This window comes from Rattus norvegicus, chromosome 1 (assembly GCF_036323735.1).
Source record: "Rattus norvegicus strain BN/NHsdMcwi chromosome 1, GRCr8, whole genome shotgun sequence".
NCBI lineage: Eukaryota > Metazoa > Chordata > Mammalia > Rodentia > Muridae > Rattus > Rattus norvegicus.
In genome coordinates, this window is record NC_086019.1 from 42,336,002 (window position 1) to 42,357,673 (window position 21,672).

General features: G+C 41.5%; 1 protein-coding gene across 1 annotated transcript in view; it reads left to right on the forward strand.

Annotated features, from left to right (window-relative positions):
* Ppp1r14c (protein phosphatase 1, regulatory (inhibitor) subunit 14c) overlaps positions 1–21,672 on the forward strand; it is a 180,678-nt gene that overhangs the window by 158,025 nt on the left and 981 nt on the right. The gene's annotated exons all lie outside the window — the stretch shown is intronic.

Genomic DNA, 21,672 nt, shown 5'->3' on the forward strand with positions numbered 1-21,672 from the left:
ATCTTGTTTTCTCCATCTATGTTAATTGAGAGTTTTGCAGGATACAGTAACCTGGGCTGGCATTTGTGTTCTCTTAGGGTCTGTATGACATCAGTCCAGGATCTTCTGGCCTTCATAGTTTCTGGCGAGAAGTCTGGTGTGATTCTGATAGGTCTGCCTTTATATGTTACTTGACCTTTTTCCCTTACTGCTTTTAATATTCTTTCTTTATTTTGTGCGTTTGGTGTTTTGACTATTATGTGACGGGAGGTGTTTCTTTTCTGGTCCAATCTATTTGGAGTTCTGTAGGCTTCTTGTATGCCTAAGGGTATCTCTTTTTTTAGGTTAGGGAAGTTTTCTTCTATGATTTTGTTGAAGATATTTACTGGTCCTTTGAGCTGGGAGTCTTCACTCTCTTCTATACCTATTATCCTTAGGTTTGATCTTCTCATTGAGTCCTGGATTTCCTGTATGTTTTGGACCAGTAGCTTTTTCCGCTTTACATTATCTTTGACAGTTGAGTCAATGATTTCTATGGAATCTTCTGCTCCTGAGATTCTCTCTTCCATCTCTTGTATTCTGTTGGTGAGGCTTGTATCTACAGCTCCTTGTCTCTTCTTTTGGTTTTCTATATCCAGGGTTGTTTCCATGTGTTCTTTCTTGACTGCTTCTATTTCCATTTTTAGTTCCTTCAACTGTTTGATTGTGTTTTCCTGGAATTCTTTCAGGGATTTTTGCGATTCCTCTCTGTAGGCTTCTACTTGTTTATTAATGTTTTCCTGTGTTTCCCTAAGGGAGTTCTTCATGTCTTTCTTGAAGTCCTCCAGCATCATGATCAAATATGATTTTGAAACTAGATCTTGCTTTTCTGGTGTGTTTGGATAGTCCATGTTTGTTTTGGTAGGAGAATTGGGCTCCGATGATGCCATGTAGTCTTGGTTTCTGTTGCTTGGGTTCCTGCGCTTGCCTCTCGCCATCAGATTATCTCTAGTGTTACTTTGTTCTGCTATTTCTGACAGTGGCTAGACTCTCCTATAGCCTGTGTGTCAGGAGTGCTGTAGACCTGTTTTCCTCTCTTTCAGTCAGTTATGGGGACAGAGTGTTCTGCTTTCGGACGTGTAGTTTTTCCTCTCTACAGGTCTTCAGCTGTTCCTGTGGGCCTGTGTCTTGAGTTCACCAGGCAGGTCACTTGCAGCAGAAAGGTTGGTCTTACCTGTGGTCCCGAGGCTCAAGTTCGCTCGTGGGGTGCTGCCCACGGGCTCTCTGCAGCGGCAGCAACCAGGAAGATATGCGCCGCCCCTTCCGGGAGCTTCAGTGCACCAGGGTTCCAGATGGCCTTTGGTGTTTTCCTCTGGCGTCCAAGATGTGTACGCAGAGTGCAGTCTCTTCTGGTTTCCCAGGCGTGTCTGCCTCTCTGAGGGTTTAGCTCTCCCTCCCACGGGATTTGGGTGCAGAGAACTGTTTATCCGGTCTGTTTCCTTCAGGTTCCGGCGGTGTCTCAGGCAGGGGTCCTGCCGCTCCTGGGCCCTCCCCCACGGGAGCCCAGAGGCCTTATACAGTTTCCTCTTGGGCCAGGGATGTGGGCAGGGGTGGGCAGTGTTGGTGGTCTCTTCCGCTCTGCAGCCTTAGGAGTGCCCACCTGACCAGGCGGTGAGGTCTCTTTCCCACAGGGTCTGGGAGCAGAGAGCTGCTGCAGGCCGGGATCCGCGGGTGTGGGACTTCCGGTAAACACAGGACGTGCCCGGTCCTAGACGAATTCTGCCTCTGTGTCCCGATTTCACCAGGCAGCTTTCTTGCAGCAGACAAGTTGGTCTTACCTGTGGTCCCGAGGCTCAAGTTTGCTCACAGGGTGCTGCCCACGGGCTCTCTGCAGCGGCAGCAACCAGGAAGACCTGTCCATACTTATTTTTTATTGGATATGTTTTTATTTACATTTCAAATGTTATCCCCTTTCTCGGTTTCCTGTCCATAAACTCCCATTCCATTTCCCCTCCCCCTTCTATGAGGGTATTCCTCCACCCAATCACCACCCCTTCCCACCTCCCTGCCCTGACATTCCCCTACACCGGGTGGTCCAGTCTTGGCAGGACCAAGGGCTTATCCTCCCACTGGTGCCCAACAAAGCCATCCTCTGCTACATATGCAGCTGGTACCATGGGTCTGTGCATGGTTACTCTTTGGATAGTGGTTTAGGCCCTGGGAACTCTGGTACTGTTGTTCTAAGAGGTTGCAAACACCTTCAGCTCCTTCACTCCTATTCTCAGTTCAATAGTTGGCTGCTAGCATTTGCCTCTGTATTTGTCATGCTCTGGCAGAGCCTCTCAGGAGACCGCTATATCAGGCTCCTGTCCAGCATGCACTTCTTGACATCAGCAATATTGTCTGGGTTTGGTGGCTGTTGTACGTGGGTTAGATCCCCAGGTAGGGCAGAAACTGGATGGTCATTCCTTCAGACTCTGCTCCAGACTTTGTCTCCATTACTGCTCCTATGAATATTTTTGTTCCCCCTTCTAAGAAGGACTGAAGCATCTGCACTTTGGTCATTCTTCTTCTTGACCTTCATGTGGTCAATAGAATGTATCTTGGATAATCCAAGGTTTTGGGCTAATATACACTAATTAGTGAGTGCATACCATGTGTAGGGAGAGAATGGGCAACTTTGTCTAGTCCCTGATTTTAATGGGATTGCTTCAAGTTTCTCTCCATTTAGTTTGATGTTGGCTACTGGTTTGCTGTATATGGCTTTTACTATGTTTATGTATGGCCCTTGAATTCCTGATCTTTCCAAGACTTTTATCTTGGACTTTTTTTTCTCCAAGAATTTTGTCAAATGCTTTCTCAGCATCTAATGATTACATGGTTATTTTCTTTGATTTTGTTTATATTACATTGATGGATATCTATATATCGAACCATCCCTGCATCCCTGGGATGAAGCCTACTTGATCATGATGGATGATCGGTTTGATGTGTTCTTGGATTCAGTTTGCAAGAATCTTATTGAGTATTTTGTCATTGATATTCATAAGGGAAATTGGTCTGAAGTTCTCTTTCTTTGTTGGGTCTTTGTGTGGTTTAGGTATAAGCTTGTGTGGCTTCAAAGCACAAATTGGGTAGTGTTCCTTCTATTTTGTGGAATAGTTTGAAGAATATTGGTATTGGATCTTCTATGAAGGAGTGATAGAATTCTGCATTAAGCCCACCCAGTCCTGGGCTTTTTTTTTTCTTCTTCTTCTTCTTTTGGTTGGGAGACTTTAAATGACTGCTTCTATTTCTTTAGGGGTTATGGGACTGCTTAGATGGTTTATCTGATCCTGATTTCACTTTGGTACCTGGTATCTGTCTAGAAAATTGTCCATTTCCTCCAGATTTTCCAGTTTTGTTGAATATAGGCTTTTGCAGTGGGATCTGATAATTTTTTGAATTTCCTCGGTCTCTGTTGTTATGTGTCCTTTTTCATTACTGATTTTATTAATTTGGATACTGTCTCTGTACCCTCTGGTTAGTCTTGCTAAGGGTTTATCTATCTTGTTGATTTTCTCAAAGAACCAGCTTCTGGTTTTTGTCGATTCTTTGTATAGTTCTTTTTGTTTCTATTTGGTTGATTTCAGCTCTGAATTTGAATATTTCCTCCTGTTACTCCTCTTGGGTGTATTTGCTTTTTATGTCCAGTTTCTTTTTGGAGGCACTCAGAGCCATGAGTTTTCCTCTTGGCAGTTCTTTCATTGTAACCCATAAAATTGGGTATGTTGTGCATTCATTATCATTAAATTCTTAAATGTCTTTATTTCTTCCTTGACAAGATTGTCATTGAATAGAGCGTTGTTCAGCTTCCATGTGTATGTGGGCTTTCTGTCATTTTTGCTGTTATTGAAGACCATGGTGATCTGATAGGATGCATGCGATTGTTCAGTCTTCTTGTATCTGTTGAGGCCTGTTTTCTGACCAATTATATGGAAAATTTATATGGTCAATTTTGGAGAAGGTATCATGAGGTGCTGAGAAGAAGGTATATTCTTTTGTTTTACGATGAAATGTTTTATAGATTTGGTTCTTAACTTCTGTTAGTGTCACTGTGTCACTTTTTAGTTTCTGTTTCTATGATCTGTCCATTGATGATAGCGGGTTGTTGGAAGACTCTCACTATTATTGTGTGTGGTACAATATGTGCTTTGAACTTTAGTAAAGTTTCTTTTATGAATGTGGGCTCCCTTGCATTTGGAGCACATATGTTCAGAATTGAGAGTTCATATTGGTAGATTTTTTTTTCTTTGATGAGTATGAAGTGCCTATCCTTATCTGTTTTGATAACTTTTGGTTGAAACTTTTTGATTGGAAAGAAAGATATTACAACGGCTTCTCCAGTTTGTTTCTTGGAACCATTTGCTTGGAAATTTTTTTCCAGCCTTTTACTGTAAGGTAGTGACTGTCTTTGTTGCTGAGGTGCATTTCCTGTATGCAGCAAAATGCTGGGTTCTGTTTACATATCCAGTCTGTTAGTCTATGTCTTTTTATTGAGGAATTGAGTCCATCAAGGTTAAGAGATATTAAGGAATATAGATTGTTATTTCCTCTTATTTTTGTTGTTAGAGGTGGAATTGTGTGTGGCTCTCTTCTTTTGGGTTTGTTGCAAGAAGATTGATTTCTTGCTTTTTCTAGGGTGTAGTTTCCCTCCTTGTGTTGGAGTTTTCCATCTATTATCTTTGGAGGGCTGGATTTTGTGGAAAGATATTGTGTAAATTTGGTTTTGTCGTGGAATATCTTGATTTCTCCAACTATGGTAATTGAGAGTTTTGCTGGATATAGTAGCCTGGGCTAGCATTTGTGTTTTTTTAGGGTCTGTATGGCATTTGTCCAGGATCTTCTAGCTTTCATAGTTTCTGGTGAGAAGTCTGGTCTAATTCTTATAAGTCTGCTTTTACTTGTTACTTGACCTTTTTTCCTTACTGCTTTTAATATTCTTTGTTTTGTGCATTTGGTGTTTTGAATATTATGTGATGGAAGGGATTTCTTTTCTGGTCCAATGTATTTGGAGTTCTCTAGGCTTCTTGTATATTCATGGGCATCTCTTTAGGTTGGAAAAGTTTTCTTCTACAAATTTGTTGAAGATATTTACTGGCCTTTTAAGTTGGGAATCTTTGCTCTCTTCCATACCTATTATCTGTAGGTTTGGTCTTCTCATTGTGTCCTGGACTTCCTGAATGCTTTGAGTTAGGAGCTTTTTTGCATTTTCTTTGATGGTTGTACCAATGTTTTCTGTGGTATCTTCTGCCCCTGAGATTCTAAAATCTCTTGTATTCTGTTGGTGCTACTTGCATCTATGACTCCTGATCTCTTTCCTAGGTTTTCTCTCTCCAGGGTTGTGATTTCTTTATTGTTTCTATTTCCATTTTTAGATCCTGGATGGTTTTATTCAATTCCTTCACCAGTTTGGTTGTGTTTTCCTGTATTTCTTTAAAGGCCTTTTGTATTTCTTCTTTAAGGGCTTCTATTTGTTTTCCGGTGTTCTCCTGTATTTCTTTAATGGAGTCATTTATGTCCATCTTAAAGTCCTTTATTATCATCATGAGATGAGATTTGAAGCTCAAATCTTTCTTTTTCAGTGTGTTGGACTATCCAGTACTTGCTGTCGGGGGTGAGAACTGGGTTCTGATGATACCAACTAGTCTTGGTTTCTGTTGCTTAGGTTCTTGCACTTGCCTCTTACCACCTGGTTATCTCTGATGTTAGTTGGTCTTGCTGTCTCTGACTGGAGCAAGCCCCTCCTGTGGACCTGTGAGCCTGTGATCTCAGGAGTGAGAGTGCTCCTGGGAGATGGGAGCAGGCAGGTTTTGGGTCCAGAGAGCTATAAGACAGCCCCAGCTATGTGCAGAGATGGAGATCAGTTGTCTTGTAATTCTATGTGCACATGTATGCATGTGTGCATAGAGGCCAGAGGTCAATGTCAGGTGTGTTTTCTCTCATTCTCCATTTTATATGTAAAAGTACTTTCATATTTTTTGTTTGTTTTTTTTTCAGGTGCATATTCAGGCTTGTAGGGAGTCAGAAAAAAACATCTGGAGTCTGTCTGTTCTTCCTCTATGTGGGTCTCAGGGACAGAACTCAGGTCATCAGGCTTGGTGGTGCCAAGCAGTTTTATCTACTGAGATATCTTGTTGGACATCCACCTTTTCTTAAAAAGAGTTTCTCATGAAAACTGGAGTTTACTGATAGGGCTAGACTGGCTGGTAGACAAGTCCAAAGGATCCTCCTGTCTCAGCCTACTGAGTGTTGGGATTACAGGTGAGTGTCTATGTCTGGCTTTTTATCTGGTCACAGAGAATCCAAACCCAGGTCCTGGCATTTGCACAGCAAGCTCTTTACTTTCAGAGCTATCTCTTGAGTTGCCTCAATTATCTCACAATCCCTTCTCTGTTCTTATACTTCCACCAGAGTGCCTTCAATCACTAATCTATGTTGACCCTTTAGGGATGGAGCGAGAAAAACATAAGTTAAAGGGATAGATTATGAGGATGGGAGATTCAGTTGAAAAGCAAGGAGAAACAGGGGGACCCTGGAGATATTAGACGCTGGACTTCAGAATGTACAATAGGCTCAACTACATCTCTCAGCTGTTAAAGTAAAGGCTGATCTGACAAAAAATGCCCACTGACACCTGAACAGAAAATGCATGGGTTATATCAGTAAGTCTGTATGCAATATCAGAGTCTATGTTATCCTACACATATTCCTTCCATAAAAATCTGGAGTCCTGATGGACAGTCCCTAAGGATGCTAAGACTACCTTCTTCCATGCCCTCTGGCTCATTTTAATGTTCCCCAAAAAATGATATTGCAAGTACTCTATCATGAAAAAGACAGGTTCACAATAGCTGGGAATAAGTGCTTATTTTAAACTCAAGGAAAGGGCCAGGATTGTCAAGGAAGAAGCAAGGGATCCCTCCCAGCTCTTCTCAGCCTTTGTGTTCTGTGATTGCAAGACAGGAGCCAAAGTCTAGTTTTGTACAGAAATTAATAAAATGGCATGACTGGATGTCAGCTGGACTGTCAAATCTGTCAACTGACAGTGATAGAGCTGACCTCCAAGAAACGCTCAATCTGCATGTGAGATTTGTTCATACATGCTGTTTGCATATATATTGTATAATGTCCACAACATTTACAGAGGGCTTGGGCATCTTGGGGATGAAAGAAGCTCAGAAATGGGTCATTTTAGGATAGCACAAAACAGCACAGAGACTAAGGTGTTACACATAGACTGATCTGAGGCACCAGAGGATTCTAAGCAGCTAAGGAGGCACATTCAGGGCCAAAAGAAGTAATTTCCATAGTCAAGGTCCCAATCAAGAGCTAGAGGTTATGTTGCCTGGCAACAAGTTTCCTTATCTTTCCCTTCCTCCACATCCCCACCCCCATTCAAAGGATAATAAGGTGTTTCCTCCATTTTTCTTCTTCTTACCCTCATTTTTCCTCTGAATTTTGTCTGAAATGTATTGAGAACCCAGCATGATTTGTTCAAGATGGATGGTGGTTAGAGAATGATCATTCCTCTCAGGAGCAGAAGGCCTGAAAGAGCTCAGCTCTATTTTCTGGAGCAACTAGTTGCACCTAGGAGGTTGTCAATTTCTAAGACAGCCAAATAATGTGTTAGCAGGGTCCCACAACTAGAAGAAGGAAAATGACAGGGTCCTGAACCCCACAGACAGAGCAGGTAGCTTACTAATGAATTTGCACAAGCATGCCTACTGTGAGTCATCCTGATGCTTTACAATCAGATATTAGCTACCCGTATAAGAGTCATCCCTGCTTGCAGTGACTTTACCTTTCATGACTTTGTGTTGCCAGTCATTGTAGAAAATCAATCCCCAACTACCTTTGTTGTTGTGTTACTCGGAGTCTTGGTGAGATGAAAGAAAAACCACTGGATATTAAGACTCTTGAAAATGACTCACCTCTATGTAGTTTATTTTAGCAATCCATTTTTTTAAATGTACTAAATACTCAAAATATCCATGTTGTTATAGGAAGCTGTTGTATAGCAATTTCCTCTGACTTGAAACATTTTATCCCACAAGGACATTCATTAAGACCAGGGAAGTTTTAAAAGGAAGCTCATTAAGACTCAGGAAGTAAAATAACTCATAAGTCCCAGGAAGTCCCTGAAATTAAGCAGATGTACAAGACTCCCTCCTTCCCCAAGCAGTAAGGATTGCTAAGAAAACTCAGACTGCCCAAATTGTCTGGAAGTTATTGCATTTTTTTGAGCTACCAGAAAATTGCGGATCAAGCTCCAGCTTTTAAGCTTTGAGGAGTTCTCATCCATGTTGAGGTAAGCATTTGTTGATGCAGCCAGTTGAGTCAATCGTGCTTCTATAAGTAATCCCTCACCCACGATCACATAAGGAATTCCAATAAACTCATGAATCTGGACATGGTGAATCATTTCTTTGGTCCAATGTCAATGCCATGTCTAGTGTGAACAAGAATCTGTTCATATCTCCTTAGGAAAAGACACATAACTGCTGGGCCACATCTTACTTGGCCTTCAATCTCAACATTTTTCTTGATATTTAAAGAATAGATAACTCCAGAAAAAGTCTTAGAAGTGGCATCTTCATAGAAAACACTCAGACCAAACCATGAAAGGGTTTTGTTGTTGTTGTTGTTGTTGTTGTTTCATTTGTTTGTTTGTTTTTTCCATCTTTATTAACTTGGGCATTTCTTATTTACATTTCGATTATTATTCCCTTTCCTGGTTTCCGGGCCAACATCGCCCTAACCCCTCCACCTCCTCTTGTCTTTGGGTGTTCCCCTCCCTATCCTCCCCCCATTACCACCCTCCTCCCAACAATCATGTTCACTGGGGGTTCAGTCTTGGCAGGACCAAAGGCTTCCCCTTCCACTGGTGCTCTTACTAGACTATTCATTGCTACCTATGAGGTTGGAGCCCAGGGTCAGTCCATATACAGTCTTTGGGTAGTGGCTTAATACCTGGAAGCTCTGGTTGGTTGGCATTGTTGTTCGAAAGGGTTTTAATAAACCCTTGGAAACATGTGGGTCTGCAAGATGACTCAGCAGAAAAAAGTACTTGCTTTGTAAGCCCAATGATCAGAGTTCAAGCCTCACAGTGGAAAGAGAGAACTGACTCCTGTTATTTTGTCCAAGTGCTCTACCACTGAGCTAAATCCCCAACCCTGAGAACTGACTCCTGAAAGTTGTTCTTGGCCTTCCACATGTGTACCACAATATATGTACCTACACTTATACACAACACACACACACACACACACACACACACACACACACACACATTATAGTAACAATACTAATAGTGGATAGTGGTAATAATAACACAATTTAAAGTTAAAAGAATTGGAAGGATGTGATTATAGTACCAAGTTCTTGTGCACATAGAGGGATCCAGTTATACATTTACCCCATGAATTTGTGCTATGTAGAGCACTGTAGGCACTAAAAAGGGATTCAATATTCCTAGCATCTTGAAGTATTCTAGTTGTGCATTGTTCTCATATTTTAGTTAGACTATCACAGGAATACTTTATGGAGAGAAGTTTTTCCTTTCCTTAAAACACTGAGCTTGTAGAGTCAGGAGAAGGGCAGAGAATTACTGGGAAAGGAGACATTTCTGCTGAGCTGGGGAAAGTTCCTGTCATAATAAAACCAAAGCAAAGAAAGAGGAATCCTCACTTGTAGCCTTGCATCAAGGCACTACAGCTTATGTTGTTCAGAGTGGGGCCCAGTAACTTTTTAAATTTTTTGTTTGCTATGAGCCACACTCCCAGCTTTAAGGTATCATTGCTCTCTTTAAAGATCCGAACCATTAAAATAGCAATAACAAACAGCCTTTAATTCAGTAACTGAACCTCAGCTTTCTGAATTTGGTGAAAATTCTATCCCAAAGGCAGTTCAGTGGAAGCAGAGAAGCAAATTTGCTTCTTCTTGAGTTGGCTTCACTCCAGACTGTGTTGGCTGGGGCAGAGTATAGTTTCCAGCAGCTGAGCCCTGTTCTTGTCCTTGGTCATTCTGGTGAGAACCACAGATGGTTCTGTTTTGCTATTTGTTATAGTTTGCTTGGTTTGTTTTGTTTTTCGATGGGTCTCCAACGTTAGGGAAACAAAGCAAAACAAACAAACAAAATCCATGGAGTTAGTAGTCTGAGAATGGATTTTCTTTCTTTTTTTTTTTTTTTCCGGAGCTGGGGACCGAACCCAGGGCCTTGCGCTTGCTAGGCAAGCGCTCTACCACTGAGCTAAATCCCCAACCCCTGAGAATGGATTTTCTAAGTTCTCTCTGGTGACTTTGTTGTGACCTTCAAGAAAGTGTCCATTCAAATGGTTCACATAAAGCACACTTCTTAGGTATTTTCTCAAAAAGCCTCCTAGTACTCAACTCAATATTTATAAAGGCTGATGCTTATAAATAACTAATTTTATGAGAACTCATGAAAAGTAAAAACCCAATCCTTTTACAACTTTCCTAGCATAGTTAAGGTGGATTTATAGAACAAAAGAAAAATTATAGCTTTGTATATAGCTATATATAGAACTGTCTAGTTCTGACAATTCTCTTAGAGCAAGGGATGATGTTTCCAAATGTCTAGAAAACACACTGGTACATGACCAAGGAATCTGGGTAGCCCATGCAGGGAGAGGTATAACTTTGCCTATTGGAGCATACCTAGATCCTAAATAAATAGTGAAATTACAAAGGTCGTGTCTCTATATTTTAAAATTATTAATCTGTAAGATAATATCAGTACCTATGACAGCAAAGCCAATGAATGAAATGCAAAAAACCACACTCTTCTACCACATGAAAATTAGGGAGTATTGAGATACGATTGTTGGAGGTAAATACAGAACTGGTAGGAGTGTAAGTGAGTGGAAACTCTTAGGAAACACCCAGCCACTATTTACTACAGGGGAAGACATATGTACATTCTCTAATCTAGAAGTCTCACCTCAGGCTACTGCCAACACAAAGAGAAACACAGGGTTCGTACCATCATTACATCTATGGAGGAGCAGCCTACATGCTGCTATTCATCAGTAAAAGAAATGCACAATGTGCAATTCTATATGGAAGTTTAAATAAGTTCATTCCTACTATGTGCCTAATAAAGATGACTATGTCTCTAAAACATATTGAGCCAAATAAATAAATACAGAGAAGCCAACAGAATCATTGTCTTTTGGTTAGGATTATTCTTAAACATAGAGAAGAGAAGAGAAGAGAAGAGAAGAGGAGAGGAGAGGAGAGGAGAGGAGAGGAGAGGAGAGGAGAGGAGAGGAGAGGACAGCCAGCAGAGTGAATAAGCCATGAGGAGCAAACCAGTAAGCAGCATCCCTCCATGGCCACTGTATCAACTCCTGCCTCCAGGTTAAAGCCCTGTTTGAATTCCTGCTTTGACTTCTTTCAGTGATGAGCTATGATGTGTAACTGTAAGCTGAAATAAGTCCTTTCTTCCCCAAGTTGCTCTTTGGTCTTGGTGGTTTGTCTCCAGTAGAAGAAAGCCTGAAACAAGACTCAACTCAACCACTCTGAATTTAAGATTCATCTGTGGCAAACACATTGGTGCCATTAAGTAGACAAGTAAGATCATGAGGCTGATTAGTATGAATCAGTTCGTTGAAGGATAAGTCCCCTTGGGATACATGTATGTTTCCCTTCATGTATCCTCCCTATGGAGGTCTAAGGTTCTGTCGAAAAATTCCGTGTGGACCGACAAGGGCATATTTGTGTAATATAGACCATGGAGACAATTTACAGCCTCCTTACTCGTCCTTGTGGTCCCCTGGGTAGTGTAGAGTGATTTGGTATGAGAAATAGCTTCACATTGTCAACTCCTAAGTTGGCTTACTCTCCCATTTCTGATGTTCCCAGGAAGCTGGAGAGCAGTAGTCTTCAACCTTCCTAATGCTGTGATCCTTTAATATAGTTCCTCATGTTGTGGTGATCCCCAACCACAACATTATCTTTGTTGTTACTTCATAACTGTAATTCTGTTAGTGCTGTAAATTGTAATGTATATATCTGATATTTCTGATGGCTTTAGGCAACCACTATGAAGGGGTCATTTGACCTCCCAAAAGAGTTGTGACTCCCAGATTAAGAACCGCTGTGCTTGGAAATACAGTGCTGGGGTGGGGTGAGGACTGTGTCTCTCTAATTTCCCTTGATGCCAAGAACAGCAATCATGTCCTGTGTTTCTTAGATCAAGGTCAAAGTTCCAGTGACAAATAGGAACAGAATGACTGTGATTGCATGGGACTTCTCAGAATGTCACATACCACACCTGGAAACAATCCTCTGCCAAGCAAACTTTGGCTTGTACCAGCACCTCTCATGATATTGTACATCACACTTAACACAGTTCACACTTTGGTGCTGTGTGAAAGGATTTCGAGAGTGGTTTCTGAGCGCTGTTCCCAGCATGCTGTGAGAAAGGGGTGTTGGGATCTGGTGAGGGAGGCAACAGGCAGGAAGGTGAGACCAAAACAACTATAATCATTATGAACTGCTAAAGCCAGGGACATCTGAGACAAAGTGTTCATACCAGTTGCAATGCCTGGGCCAAGAGTTTTCCACAGAGATCCAGCATCTCAGGAACAAGATGTGACACATAACATGAGAAGAAAGTGTCAGCAGTCTAGGGATGAGGGTGTTTTCTTAACCCTATTAGTCCATGTCTGTTGCTGATAATAAAATGTAATGGACTAGGTGCTGCTTTTTAAATTGGCTATTTTGGCTCACTGTCCCTAAGGTCCCACTGAGTGGCCATATATAGCAATGGCCTTCTTTCCATCAGAGTCCTGAGGTGGTGTGGGGCATCGTGGGATGAGAGAGGAGAGAAATAAATGGACAGAATGTATTTGAGTTTCCTGTGGTCCCTCTACCCCCTTCTTACAAGCCATCTGTATTCAATCATGGCAACTTGACCCTAACAACCTTAATCTTCATTACCTCTTAGAGGTCCCAGTTCTAAACACTGTGGTCAGATTAAGCTTCTAGCCTTTAAATGTTCTATAATATTATGGTCAGGCTCAAACCTGGCTGCTCACTGTTCAAAAGCCAATAATGAAGAATCAGTAGGTGAAAAAAAAAAAAACAGACCTAGGTTTATTCAAGAGCCAGCACCCTGGAAGATGAGCATACGCACTGTCTCCAAGTTTTGCTGTGGGGAACTCAGATACATGAAAGTGATTTCCTTTCATTTCTATTTTTTTCTGCACTACAACTTAAACCCAGGACTTCACAGTGGGTGTCCATGTGCTTTATCACTGGATTATCTCTCCAGCACCCATTAGAGAGGGAGAGGATGTGCAGAGGGCAATGGGCAGGAAGACTATGCCATTTTTTCTTGTTAAAACACTGAAATCAGGGACTAGAGAGATGGATCAGCAGTTAAGAGTACTGAATGTTCTTCAAAGGTCCTGAATTCAATTCCCAGCAATCACATAGTGGCTCACAATCATCTGTAATGTGACCTGATACCCTATTCTGCTGTATCTGAATTCAGTTACAGTGTATTCACATATGCTAAATAAATAATATTATTAAAAAATAAAAACAAAAACAAAAATCCCATTGAAATCAGGAAGTTTTGATATCCTGGAGTTGATTTCTAGAATTCTTTAAACAAAACATTTGACTTTCCTGAAAGTTAAAATCCACACATTTTGTGTTTGATGACTGAGCAGGAGAGGGAATATTATACATTTTGTTACCTAAAGGTCATCATATGTTCTGGGTTTTGTAAGTCTAAAGAAAGATGATTTAACATTTATATGTAGTCAATTTTAAATCAATTTAATGTGGCCTTTTTTAAAATGCGGAATGCTGACAGAGGAAGAGGAGGTGACCTTGAAAAGGAACTCCCTATTACAGTGGGCATTCACTTCAACACATAAAGCCCTGTTCTGGAAACTCACTAAGAAGTTGTAAGAGAAAAATTATCTACATTGCTACACTTTAAAATAAATGAGAAAATGTTTTATGGAAACATGTAACACAAAATCAACAAGTAGAACCTTTTAGGGGAAATGATATGGAATGACGAAGGCAATTATGTTGAACAAAGAATTTCTATAAGCCAATGAGGAAAGAATGCCAATGGTCACAACATTGGTGAGTTTATTTATTAGATAATTATCATATTATATATTTATTATTTATTATAGATAATAGCCTACAGTGAAATGAACATTTTAGAAGGCGACCATTTTGGACTCTGCTTCCACAGCAAGCCCAAATGGAAAAGATGAAAATGGAAAAAGGAGTCATTCGTGTGATGTTACCCTATTCATCTGAACTTCCAGAAGTCAGGATTACGGAGACAATGGGCAGGTTTCCCAAACAGGCCAGTTTCAATTGCTTTGATAATGCCAATAATGACATTTCTCTCTCCCTCAATCCTGACAGGAGAAAATCACTTGAGTGACCCGATGTTAGCTAATCAATTACTTTCCTATTATCTGCGTCCTACCAATAGGGAACCTAGCTCTAAAATGACAATCCATTGGGTTTTAGTTATGATTCTTCAGCCATTTTTTGTCTGAAAATACAACTTCCTTGGTTTATTGGAGGGCTAATCCATTTATTCCATTTTATAGTATGAAGTATTACCTATTCTAGAACTAATAATAAAACCAATGAAGATGTTGAATTTTTTGTAATTTTGCCTGGTGACCCAAGTGAAATTAAAAGGACTGTGTCCTGTGTCCTATCATTCCCAATTCAGAGTCTCTATCTTGTCAACAAAACCACACAAGGATGTAAGCTTGTTTATAGGAGCGCATTAGCCATTTATCTGGTATTAAATATAAAACCAAACCAGGAATGAAACTTAAAATAAATTTACAAGCACAATGCATGTGGCAAAAACAGTGTTAAATCTTCATTTAACTCTGCAATGGCATGAGGAAACACACATAATTTACATTTCCTTGTGAGCTATGAGAGCCCCAGGAGTCGGGAGTATAAAAACCCCTGTCTCAAAAAGACAGACTCAAACAAACAAAAACAGCAGCAACAAAAGGTAAGTTCTAAAAGTCCAATCTAAAAGTTGAATAGGAAGACAAAAATAAAAACCTAAAAACTTAGAGACAGATAAAATAAAAATGTGTATGGGCGTTTTACTTTCATATATAGATGCATACCATGTGCATACCAGTGTCCATGGAAGTCAGAAGAGGGCACTGGATCTGCTGAAACTGAAGTTAGAGATGGACAGGAGCTGCCATGTGGGGCCTGAGTTCTTTGCCAGAGTAACAAGTGTTTGTAACCACTGAGCCATCTCTTCAACCCCAGAATCACAAATTTGAAAAAGAATTAAGTAAAAAGGCATATATTAGAGAGTATTAACAATTGTGTGAAGCTGAGACAAAGAGACTAAGAGTTTATGAAGCACAACACTAGCAAGTATTCAAACACAGTTACCTGCAGGCCTAGACCTACCCGCTGCCTGGACCAGGGAGATGTAGTCTTTCTAGGTAAGGCAGCTGTCTCTGACATTAGGTCTCCATGATCTGTCTGGGTTTGGGCTCCTGGCCTTCTGCCACAGTCTCCTCAACAGCTAAGCCCCTGTGGTTTCTCCAACTAACCAGTCTTCTGTCTTAGTCGCACACCTCCATACTGAAACCTGGAATACTACATTTTGCCATGCCTCGCCTTGACCTTTGACCTACTTCTTAGGAAGTCCTTCTTTCAGTGAGCTAACTTTCTCCTGGGCTGGATTATCATCAAACTCTACAAAGTGCCCTGAACTTATGACTCCCTTAGAGTAGACAGATTTCTTGTATCCATCTGACCAGCTGCAGAAATGTGGAAGTCAAAGGATGATGGGGCTTGTCTTGTTCTATTGCTGTGAAGAGATATCACAACCAAAGTAACATAAAATAAAGCATTTAACTGCGGGCATGTTTACAGTTTCAGAGGTTGAGTCTGTTAACAGCATGTCAGGGAGCACAAGGCCATGAATGGTGCAGGAGCAATAGGTGAGAGCTACATTCTGAATCATATGTCAAACAAGAGACATTAGGCTTGTTGTAGGTTTTTGAGACCTCAAAGCCTACCCTCAGTGATACACTGTCTCATTTAGGGTCTTCATTGCTGTGAAGAGACACCATGACCTTAGCAACTCCTATAATATAAAATACTTAATTGGGGCTGACTTATAGCTTCAGAGGTTCAGTCCATTATCATCATGATAGGAAACATGGCAGCTTTTAAGCAGACATGGTGCTGGAAGAGCAGAGAGTTGATCTGAAGGCAGCTAAGAGGAGATTCTCATTCCACACTCAGTGGAGCCTGAACATGGGAGCCTCAAACCCCACCCCTACAGTGGCACACTTCCTTCAACAAGGCTATACCTCCTAGAATAAGGCCACACCTACCTACCAATAGTGCCACTTCCCATTCCCATGGACCAAACATATTCAAATTCAAACCAAAACACACACACACACACACACACACACACACACACACACACACACACACACACACTCACGCACACACTTCTTCCAATAAGTCCATGTGAACTTCAACAAGGCCATACCTCCTAATCCTTCTAATGCTTTCAAACAGTTTCACTCCCTGGTGACTAGTCCTTCATATCTATGAGCCTATGGGGGGGGGGGGGATTCTTTTTTTTTTTTTCATCTTTATTAACTTCGGCATTTCTTATTTACATTTCGATTGTTATTCCCTTTCCTGGTTTCCGGGCCAACATCACACTAACCCCTCCACCTCCCCTTCCACATCCTCCCTCCATTACCGCCCTCCCCCCCAACAATCACGTTCACTGGGGGCTCAGTCTTGGCAGGACCAAGGGCTTCCCCTTCCACTGGTGCTCTTACTAGGCTATTCACTGCTACCTATGCAGTTGGAGCCCAGGGTCAGTCCATGGATAGTGTTTGGATAGTGGGTTAGTCCCTGGAACCTCTGGTTGGTTGTTCATAGGAGGTCTCAAACCCCTTCAAGCTCTTTCAGTCCTTACTAAGATTCCTTCAACGGGAGTCCCGTTCTCAGTTCAGTGGTTTAATGATGGCATTCGCCTATGTATTTGCTGTATTCTGGCTGTGTCTCTCAAGAGAGATATACATCCGGTTCCTGTCTGCCTGCACTTCTTTGCTTCATCCATCTTATCTAGTTTGGTGACTGTATATGTATGGGCCACACGTGGGGCAGGCTCTGAATGGGTGTTCCTTCAGCCTCTGTTCTAAACTTTGCCTTCCTATTCCCTCCCAAGGGTATTCTTGTTCCCCTTTTAAAGAAGGAGTGAAGCATTTGAATTTTTGTCATCCTTCTTGAGTTTCATGTGTTCTGTGCATCTAGGGTAATTCGAGCATTTGGGCTAATATCCACTTATCAATGAGTGCATACCATGTGTGTTTTTGTGTGATTGGGTTACCTCACTCAGGATGATATTTTCCAGTTCCAACCATTTGCCTATGAATTTCATAAAGTCATTGTTTTTGATAGCTGAGTAATATTCCATTGTGTAGATATACTACATTTTCTGTATCCATTCCTCTGTTGAAGGGCATCTGGGTTCTTTCCAGCTTCTGGCTATTATAAATAAGGCTGCTATGAACATATTGGAGCACGTGTCTTTGTTATATGTTGGGGCATCTTTGGATATATGCCCAAGAGAGGTATAGCTGTGTCCTCAGGTAGTTCAATGTCCAATTTTCTGAGGAACCTCCAGACTGATTTCCAGAATGATTGTACCAGTCTGTAATCCCACCAACAATGGAGGAGTGTTCCTCTTTCTCCGCATCCTCGCCAGCATCTGCTGTCAACTGAGTTTTTGATCTCAGCCCTTCTCACTGGTGTGAGGTGAAATCTCGGGGTTGTTTTGATTTGCATTTCCCTTATGACTAAAGATGTTGAACATTTCTTTAGGTGTTTCTCAGCCATTCAGCATTCCTCAGCTGTGAATTCTTTCTTTAGCTCTGAACCCCATTTTTTAATAGGGTTATTTGTCTCCCTGCAGTCTAACTTCCTGAGTTCTTTATATATTTTGGATATAAGCCCTCTATAGGTTGTAGGATTGGTAAAGATCTTTTCCAAATCTGTCAGTTGCTGTTTTGTTCTAACAACAGTGTCCTTTGCCTTACAGAAGCTTTGCAGTTTTATGAGATCCCATTTGTCAATTCTTGATCTTAGAGTATAAACCATTGGTGTTTTGTTCAGGAAATTTTTTCCAGTGCCCATGTGTTCAAGATTCTTCCCCACTTTTTCTTCTATTAGTTTGAGTGTATCTGGTTTGATGTGGAGGTCCTTGATCCACTTGGATTTAAGCTTTGTACAGGGTGATAAGCATGGATCGATCTGCATTCTTCTACATGTTGACCTCCAGTTGAACCAGCACCATTTGCTGAAAATGCTATCTTTTTTCCATTGGATGGTTTTGGCTCCTATGTCAAAAATCAAGTGACCTTACCTGTGTGGGTTCATTTCTGGGTCTTCAATTCTATTCCACTGGTCCATCTGTCTGTCTCTGTACCAATACCATGCAGTTTTTATCACTATTGCTCTGTAATACTGCTTGAGTTCAGAGATAGTGATTCCCCTGGAAGTCCTTTTATTGTTGAGGATAGTTTTAGCTATTCTGGGTGTTTTGTTATTCCAGATGAATTTGCAAATTGTTCTGTCTAACTCTCTGAAGAATTGGGTTGGAATTTTGATGGAGATTGTATTGAATCTGTAGATCACTTTTGGTAAAATGGCCATTTTTACTGTATTACTCCTGCCAATGAGCATGGGAGATCTTTCTGTCTTCTGAGATCTTCTTCAATTTCTTTCTTCAGAGGCTTGAAGTTCTTATCATACAGATCTTTTACTTACTTGGGTAAAGTCACACAGAGGTATCTTTTATTATTTGGGACTATTATGAAGGATGTCATTTCCCTAATTTCTTTTGTGGCTTGTTTCTCTTTTGTGTAGAGGAAGGCTACTGATTTATTTGAGTTAATTTTATACCCAGCCACTTTGCTGAAGGTGTTTATCAGGTTTAGTAGTTCTCTGGTGGAACATTTGGGAACTTAAATATACTATCATATCATCTGCAAATAGTGATATTTTGACTTCTTCTTTTCCAATCTGTATCCCTTTGATCTCCTTAAAACACCACAGAGCTTTATACTGGAGGAAAATCTTCAAACCAAAGTGTTCCTCTGTGGTTCTGGTCAAGCACCAGAGTCAAGCTAGGTGAGGCAGAAATCCAGCTGGGACCCTGCCACCGTTCCCAATTTCTCACTTTCAAAAATGAACATGCAGCTGGCCAAGAGGCCGAGAGGCCTTGCGCTTTAATGGGGTGACTGAGTGTGTGATGAGAGACCTCAGCCCCAAAGACGAGAACTTAACTCTGACCTTATGCTCCCACTACATACTGTCAAACAAAGCACAGCCAGAATGGCTAACACAGATGCTCTGTGAACAACTGTGGCTGCTCACCCTCAATCTCAGCACTCTCCAGCTCTACTCTGCAGCAGAGTTGATGTGCAAGCCCCAGTCACAGGTGTAAGTCGCCAAGTCGTCCAATGGCTCAGTTAGCAAAGTTCTTACCATCAGATCATGAGGACCTCACTTCAGGCCCCACCCCCAACCCCAGAAGCCACATCATAAAGGCTAGCACAGCAGCACCGGGTGTTACTCTAGACACAGGAGGACCTGGAGGCTTGCTAGCCAGTCAGTCTAGCTGAATCAAGACAAGGTTGAGTGAAAATCCCTGAGAACAATAGAGGAAGGCATTCAATGTCCACTTCTAACCTCTAAGAGAACATATATACATACTACACACACCCATACACACACACACACACACACACACACACACACACACACACACTAACAAACAGTAACAAATTGAGGAACTTTTCCCAACATCTAAGCGAAAGGCCAAGTATACGATTTTATATAAAATGTAAAATGGTGCCAAAGGCTCATGGGTTCAAGGCTTGATCCAGAGCTGAAGGTGGCCACTGAAAACTGATTGGATATTGAGGGAAGGTGCTAACTTCATCCATGGGTTAATTCATACTGAATGCCTGTCAGTAGGCGGTGGGGGCCTGCTTCAGGGAAGCAGTATCTGGGGGCTTTTTGCAGGGGGTCTCTTGTTCCTGACTCTTTTGTGTCTTCCTGATGCCTCCTTCTCTCCTCCCCTTCCTCTTTCCTCTCCTTCCCTACCCCTTACTCCATGAGTATTGTCTCATTGCAGAGTCAGAAGTGATGGAGCCAGCTGGCATGGATTAGAAAGAGCAAGAAAGATTACTATGCATTATATACTATCTATTATATTGTATATTATTTATTGTATGTCATATGTTATATGTTGTATTCACATATCATATTATTATGTGTTATGGGTTGTTGTTGTGGTTTATGTTGGAGTTCTCTCTATTTTGATGCTAATTCTGGTCCCCCAAGGATGGCTGCCTAGTCACATACTCAGGACTCAGGTGACCTTATTAGAAACTCCCATTTAATTTGTAAAATAAAGGCAAGAGCTTGTGATTTGGGCAGGGGGAAGAGAAGTTGGCAGAGAGGAAGGGGGGAGAGAGTGGAGTCGCCAGAAAAGGAGAAGCTGGAGACATGGCATAGAAAAGGTGTAAACCATGAGGGATTTGAGAGCTGGGAATAGGACAGTGTAGTGGTGGATCTGCCCAATCTAGGTGCCAGCTTGTATTCATATTAATTGAGTTGTGTTTTCTTTGTGCAGGCCGATTCAGGTTGGAGAGGTTACTGCAACAGGTTATATGTGATATATAGTCTCTGTATAAAAACCTAGCACACCAAAATTCTGGCCAGTTAGCTGCAGCTCCCCTAAGAGTTACAGCAGACAGAATTATCCCTGGGACTCCTAACTTCTGTTGTCTCCTGGCAACACTTTCCGTTTCCCCGCCATACATATTCATCAGTTTTACCAGTGAGCTGTACCCAGTCAAAGTTCCCTGACAGCCACTCAGCACTGCAGCATACACAGTCTGAAACCTCCTTCATCAGTTGGCTGGATAGCAAGATTACTTGGCCACTAACCTTCTTCCTTACACAGATGCTTCATGTCTCCAGCCACACCTCCAGAGAGGACATAGAAGCCTGTTAACAGTGCCCAACTCTTCTAAAGCAATAATGATTTGTGTAAACAGCCTTTGGCTCAGGATTGTCAAAAGGCTGTGTACAGCTGTCCTGGATCCCTCGGAAGCTCTTTCCTGTGATCTGTGTTTTTCTTTCCTTCTTCCACACATACTCAGGCTGTCTGCAGACAATCTCAGGCTTCACAAAGCAACCTTGCTGCTGCTTGAATGATGGTAATTTTGTGCCCCATGTGAACCTTTGAGACCTACCTACATGGGGTGCAGCTGACTCTAGGCTCACCAACATATTAGTGTCAGCTGCCCAGAATCAAGTGATGTGTTCACAACTGGTCAGTTTTGACAGGGAATAATATAAATTTGTGACTTTACAAATAGGATCTGAGCTGGGAGACCAGAGGCAATAGAGAACCAAGCACTTACAATGTGAGCGATTCAATGCAGCACATGCCTTCCTCTTTTCTTCCCATATTTGGGGCCTGGCTCTCTTGACAGGTTGGTATATACATTTCTAGGCCAATGGGCCCTTTGGGTATTTCCATGGGTAGAAATAGATTTACGTGTTGGTATGCAT